This window comes from Hyposmocoma kahamanoa, unplaced genomic scaffold (assembly GCF_003589595.1).
Source record: "Hyposmocoma kahamanoa isolate Upper Pololo Valley unplaced genomic scaffold, ASM358959v1 97, whole genome shotgun sequence".
NCBI lineage: Eukaryota > Metazoa > Arthropoda > Insecta > Lepidoptera > Cosmopterigidae > Hyposmocoma > Hyposmocoma kahamanoa.
In genome coordinates, this window is record NW_020655294.1 from 1,785,436 (window position 1) to 1,792,942 (window position 7,507).

The following is a 7,507-nucleotide window of genomic DNA, read 5'->3' on the forward strand; positions in this document are numbered from 1 at the left end:
CATGAAATTCATCGCGGTCACACCGCGCGGAGACCGCGTGCATCTAACAATCAATGCAAAGTACGCTCTATTCATATAGCTTTTACGTTTTAACTTAAATGAGCTACCCGGGCGCGCGAGCGAGACTGGCTTGTCTTTGGTCTACGTGACGCGGTTGTGTTACTCAGAGGAATTTAAATGTTGTTGCCTAGTAACTAGAATTCAGAAAGCGTGGTATCTGGGCGGTCGCCGCGCGGCGGCCGCGAACTCTTTTGCGTCGTGTAACTGGGCTCTTACGATTCAGTGGGGGTTCAGAAAGATACTGTTTTGTTTAAATTGTTAATATGATCATAACCGATTCGATTCGTCTTGATGTTGAATCGATTTGCTTTAAAAATCGCATTGAAATGAATTGATACAAAAAAATCGCTAGATTGTATACACTTGAATCGATCTTCATAAAAATGGAATCGGATTGTACATTCCAGATCGCGTCACAGGCCCATATATTCAAGGCCGTACCGGCGCGGTCGGGCGACCTGTGAAAACACGAGCCGTGTGAAGCCGGCTTAACCGGCGGGAGTTGGGGGAGTACTTAATTTTATTATACTATGCTTGCAACCTGTAGTTTGCAATTTGCAACGTTTCGTACTAATCATCAATTTTAAACTACTTCTCGTCATCGTCGATCTCCCAAGTTCACGCTAGGATAAATAATACAAGCAATTCTTAAAACCACATTTATTACTTAAAAATAATATCTAAAAGGGTACATTATTCTTCAACCAATCGCTATAAGGAGCTAAAGATGTGTAACGAACAGTTTTGTCGAAGCAGAACGGTCGGTCGCTGGTGTCTCCAGTTCGTATACCGTACAAGCACCAGTCCCCACGTTTTGCCAAGAAGAGTCCTCCATAACTAGGACAGGTGGACACATCTGAAACCACAAAAAGATCATACTTCAAAAGCGAGTCCATGACTGGTTACACACGGTGGATTTTAGCAGCGATGCAAACGCGCGACTGCATCGATACGAACGCGCGACTGCATCGATACAAACGCGCGATTGCATCGATGCAATCGCTTATAAATCACAAGTGCAGCGATGCAGTCGCGCGTTTGTATCGCCACAGCATCGCGTTTGCGTCACTGGTAAAAGTCGCCATATGTAATCGCTCTATGATATGATCCGCTTTACTTTTTAAACTCACACTGGCGCAGAGTCGAAGAGTCTCGACGCGTCATGTTTTTCGCCTATAGCATGTTCATCTCTATTTTGCCATAATTAAGGTACAATTTTGTGTTATGCGACCACACCCGACCGCCGACCGCCGACCGTCGTCGCGCGTCGTCAGACGTAGTTGAAAAACAGGACGCGACGCGACGCTTCGACCCTACAAACTTCAATATTAAAGAAAGGTATATTTTGACGATCAAAAGGTAAGTTCTAAATAATGTCGTGGAACATATAGCACTGACACAATATGTAATTGAATTTTGTAGCCTTATGGGAGAATTCATACAGGGAACTAATGGACCTTACCTGTATCTGCCGCCAAGCAGTAATGTTATCATTACTGCGTTCCACTTCTAAAGGTACTATATAGCTATATGGGACTAAATCACAAAGAGTTAAGGGGCACTCCCACTGCGCCCGTCACCCTGAGACATAAGTTGACAAGTCCCTTGTGCCTGTAATTTCACCAGCACTTTGACTCTTCAACACCGGAACGCAGTAATGTGCGTATTACTGCTTGACGGCAGAAATAAGTAAGGTGGCAATACTTCCCTGGACAAATTCTTTCACAAAGAGCTCTACTTCTAAATCTATAAAAAAAAATTGATGAAACACAAAACCCGAAAAAATATCTTGAGATCTTTAAGAAACTCACAAACAAAGATTTTTCCGCATTAAGATTAATTTAAAAATAAGCTTCCTACTTGGAAGAAAGCACGGTTGGTAAGCTCAGAAGGCTTTCGAAGTTTCAGGGATTTTTCGACTTGATTTTGTATCCATTGTATTTATGATCCGTTCTAGATAGGTTATTGAGGATTGGTCAAAATATTCAATAGTGAATCATATTTAAAGACGTAAAATCAGAAGTCTCTTGACATTTCATTTTTTAAATTAAAAATATATACGGCCACATATTATGTACCTAAATCAGGGCTCCCTCACTCGTTCAAGGTTACGCGATAAGTGCCTATAGCTGAGTGTACCGACGTCGGCACAAGCGCTCATACAAGTCTTTCATTTCAATATGGATAGATGGCATAAATAATAATAATAATAATTTTTATTTATTTCTCTCTTACAAAGTTATCCTATAAATAAGAAATTTACATTATGGACTTATTATTAATACATCTTTGTAAGAGACTGGAGTCCATACTAGGATTTGACCTGTATTACGGATCTCCAGGCACACACCAACCGGACTTCGCACTGTATTCTACATAATATAAGAGCGTTACCACGTTCTAAATTACAGAGAGCGAGTTTTATAACTGATTATTTTAATAATATAAGAAAGTAATGGAATAAAACAAAATTGTGTGTGAGTGTGTGTGTGTGCATGTTATTTGTGTGAGTGTGCGTACAAATGTGTGTGTGTGTGTGTAAGTGTGTGTGTGTGATTAATCCTAAATTAAATAAAAGAATAGCCGGCACTATCTATAAAAATTTGTGCAACAAGCGCCATCTAGTAGATGTGTTTGTTATCACTACAAATTAGAGTAGCTTTAAATTTAAATTAGTTACAAACATAGCTATTTGGTGCTCGTCGCGACATCTGGTGTACTAACAGGTACTAAATACCCGACTACGCCATCTTGTATCGCGATTAGCTATCCTCTTGCATTATTGGTCCATGGTATTACTAAATGAAGAGAAATCTAACAAAATTAATTTGCGGAAAATATTCTTCTCTGGTGAATTAAACTAACTTTATTGTATTTTTAACTGACTTCAAAAAAGGAGGAGGTTCCCAATTCGACTGCTTTTTTTGTGTTTATATTACGCGATTTGGGAATCGATTTCGGTCATTCTCTATTTGTTGGAAAGAGGATACCTCCGTATTGGTCCCATTTCAATTTGGAGTAAATATTCCACATCTAAGGGTGGCAAACTAGGGGATAACCGATTTCAATAAAACTTAGCAAATAGATGCAATACTGCGAACTTTTAAGGTCGTTTTTTTTATAAAAAAATTAAATATAAAGCGAGGTGTCTACCCCATTTTCTATCTAACTGTCGTATCTATCATTTTTTACATCTACATTATTTTCAATCGTGCTTACGTAACGTACCATTGCCATAAACAGCACAGAATGTGTTTCTTGACGCATTTTTACAGTCCTTGCTCTTTTCCAAGTCGAAGCGAATCGGAACCAACTGGCCTGCTCCTCCCCAGCCCGTCGTCTGCAAGAAAAGGAAATAAAATGTCATATCCAGATTATAAAAGACGCATGCAGCTACTTCCGCTAAAGAATAAACTTTACACGCGCAACGGTGTCTGTGTAAAGCACGCTATTGTCAGCCTCTTGGGCATACTGCGACATAATCATTGACTTACAAATAAATGGACGACGGGTCTAATACAAAAACCACGAAAAAAAAAGTCCCAAGTCAACCTATTTAAACGTAGTGACATGTAAAGGAATATGAAAAAGCTAAAACGTTGAATTTAAATTGTAATGTCATCGCAGTGCTGTCTAATTTTGCTTGCTTCGCTGTCAGTCGAACAAACGAGGACTAAAGCGTGAATGACGCTCTGTATACGATTTTAACGCCCTATAAGTTCGGACACTTTTTAGCGCGGACCCGACGTCCATATAATTTTAATTCAATGGATATAATGCAATGATTCCCAATGTGGCAGCGAAAAAACAATTGGGGGTGCACAAGATGAAAATGGAAATCATTTAGACAGGTCGTGATCAAAACTTTCTCTTTCTTGAAATTTCATACTTCACATATCGCACACTGGCTTCAAAGCGTCAGACCTAAAAAAATTCAAAAGTGGCAAGTTACGTGGGGCGCACTATAAGTTTCCTGAATGAATAACAAAAAAATACTATAAATGGTCAGAAATGAATTTATTGTTTCTCAAAATATTCTCCGTTAGCGTTAATGCACTTTTTCATACGAATGAACCAATTTTGAAAACATTTATGGCACTCCTCCTTGACAATCTCTGAAACATATTTTTCATACTCTTCGACAGCCTCTTCAGGTGATGAAAATCGTTGACCGCGTAACTGGTTCTAATTTTTGGAAATAAATAAAAGTCACAAAGTGCCAGGTCGGGATTTTACACGGGATAAGGTCAATGTTGTTTCAACCTTCAATTATCGTGGTGCAAGATGATACGGCATTTAAGGTTATTTTTACAGAGTTTGTCAATAACTTCCGGCAAACAAATGGTCGTGTACCAATCACTATTCACGGTACAACGATTCTTCATAGCAAACGGTAGTCACGGTAGCAACGGTAGTCCAGTTTTATAAAAAAAAAAGAAGCAATCATCCGCTTAGAGGCACTTTGCGCGCGCGGCACTTTGGTTGGTTTCGGCTCATCTCGAAAGGCCCAGACGCTCGATTGCTGCTTTGTTTTGGGATCGTAACTATAAATCCATATTTCGTCACTTGTTACTATGTCCCACACCAAATTTGACGCCCCTTCGTTGAATCTGGTGAGCATGGCATTTCACCAAGTGACGCGATCCGTTTTTTGAGCCTCAGTCAAATTGTGTGGGATCCATCGAGAGCACAGCTTTTTCACACCTAAATGTTTGTGTAGCATTGATTGTATTTGACTCGTGCATATGCCTAAAAATGCCCGAATCTCATGGTATGCCACATGCCTGTCTGTTGTGATCATACGGCGCACAGCATCGATGTTTTTGTTGTTCACAGCAATGGACGGGCGACCTTCACAAAATTCGTCACTGAGATTCACACGACCGCGTTTGAATTGTGCAAACCAGCTATAAATAGTCGTCTTGCATGGTGCGTCGTCGCCAAAAGCAGTTGAAGCCGAGCAAAGCTCCGCTGAGCTGTTAAATTACACTTAAAGTCGCAGAAAATCATACTACGAAAATTTTCACGAGTTAAATATATGGTGATGTAGACAACCAATTTCTAAAATGACGCCACAATGTAAAAACAAGTGACAGTCAGATGAAACAAACTGCATTCTACAGCCAAAGAGTTCTATTTTTAAATGTTGTAATTACTTTTTAAATATTGTTTATGTAAGTGGTCAGTTTCGAAAACTTATAGTGCGCCCTATGTAATATATCTCCGATTCGATTTCGAACGCCCTTTTTAATTTTCTTTTTAAACTTATTACATTATCAAATACGTATAGTTTTGTAAAAACCCTAACGGGTTTGACTCAATGTTGTTGAATTCATATCTGATCATCATCAAGTAACTTTCGGTAAGTTCAGACTGAGTATAATTTTGCCACATTTTTTTTTCCGAAAACCGGGTTGCACGGAAAGAGCCTCTTAGCGGCGCACACCAGTAACAAATAGACACAGTAACGCAGTGCCTAGACTGGCTAATTTTTTCCGACACGATGCTTCAACCTGGAGAAGTTTAAAAACACACAGAACAGAACCCAGAAAATAAAGATTTTTGACTTGTACATCATTGCAGCCGGTGTACAATATATTATCTAATACCATAGTACAATAAGATGAACATGGCAACTTCCGCCTCTTCGGTGACTAAAACTCAGCCAGCTGTGAGGATGGGACTCTAAAGAACCGAAAAGTTGGTTTGTTTGAATAAAAAATAGACGCGATAAAGATCCGAAAAACACATTAATTTAAACTTTCACACATTTTTACACACATTATTTGATTTTAAATTCGGAACATAGTCGTGTGTGTAACATCTTACTTACCTGAACGTTTCGAACGTGTTGCAACGTCCATGGTCTTGACGGGACTCAAGTCCCTTGTTCAAACAACTATGAACACATCTACTATTAGATGTCGAACGTCCAAGGTCTCAAAGAACATTCGTACAAATGAAATAATTTGGTCTTTTACTTCCTTTAGCTCTTTTAGTTCCTAAGTTCAATGGGATCTGGGATTTGGCAAGAAATAGAAATCGTTTCTGTCTTTTAAGGACACGGAATAAAATGATCCGTATGAACGACTAATTGATAATTTTAACAGAAATACGTGTTTTCCCTTTTTCTTATACTTTTTTTTATTAAAAATGATGTTTATTGCAATTTTTTTTTAAATTTTACGTCATAATTAGCTGGCTAGGTTCAATTATGAACCTCACTCAAACTTGTACCAAAAGGAATATTCCAACAATTGTCTCGTTCGCACAGTCTCGCCTCGCGTCAGTGAACATTTTCTATGCCCACTGAATTAGAAGACCGGCGAACTATTAAGATCGTGCACAAGGATCTAATTCTTTTCGAGCAGTGTCAGGAATAACAATACCTAGTTCATGAAGTACTCAAGCCTAGACTTGAGTCTCTTCGAGACCATGGACGTTGCAACACGTTCCGAACGTCGAGGTAAATAAAATATCTTTTCATGCACGATTAAGTCACGAATTCAAAATCATATAATATCCGAAAAATAGTTTGATTTCCAGTGTATGTGTAATACTTACTCCAGTATCTACGACGTCACCGTCCCCCCCTTCCAAACACGTCGGTCTGATGCCGTCATTCCATATAATTGGCTCCTCTAGGATCAGCAGTGCCAGGTCGTTCTCAACTTTGTCAGCTGAAGTCGTGAAATTTTCGTGTACTTTTATTTGTTTCACCTAGAACAAAAAACAATGAACTTCTTTATCATCAAACCCACCTACGACGTTCAGCGTCCATGGATGGCAACAAAGACAAACAATACATAAAAAAACTTCAGCAACATCCGAAAAATCTTCGTAGTTTAATATGTATATTCATTATATGCAATCGCAATTGGAGGTATTCTCTGCCTAACCCATTGAAAAATAGACATAGACAATAGTCAACTGCCTCTGTGGCCGAACAGTTACCATGCTGGTCTGGCACACAGAGGTGCCGGGTTCGATTTCCGGGCCGGGAGAAATATCTGCATGGCCTACATTTATTTCTCTATGAGTGTGTGAGATAAAAATTAAAAATTACAAATATTATAGCGACATCTTTAATCAGCTGTTAAGCTGGTAGCTGTAAAGTTACCTGGCTGAGTGAAAAAATAGATTTGTCACAGATGGCGCTACTGTAAAAAAGTCGTTAAAAACCAAAAACAAAGATCTGCAACAAGCACAATGAAAAATTCGTAAGGTCCGCTAGTTCGTACCGGCTTATAGGCATAGCGTCTGTTTTCGTTGCTTCGAATCCAGATGGATCAAAATATTTTTTTCTAGCGTTCGATCTTTGTATTAATAATTAGTTTCCAAAATATGTTAACAACCTGAAAGTACAACTAAAATAGTAATGTCACAACCCTACGCTCCGAGCGAATTTTTTTTTATAATGTCAAGTGACGGGACGAACAAGTCGTGC

At 39.0% G+C, this 7,507-nt stretch overlaps 1 long non-coding RNA gene across 1 annotated transcript; it reads right to left on the minus strand.

Annotated features, from left to right (window-relative positions):
• Window positions 1-751: 751 nt before the first annotated feature.
• Window positions 752-6,774, minus strand: LOC113238577. The gene is made up of 3 exons (XR_003311112.1): window positions 6,625-6,774; window positions 3,289-3,400; window positions 752-916 (listed from the first exon to the last, which is right to left on the minus strand). It is a non-coding gene; the product is annotated as an uncharacterized LOC113238577 (long non-coding RNA).
• Window positions 6,775-7,507: the final 733 nt, after the last annotated feature.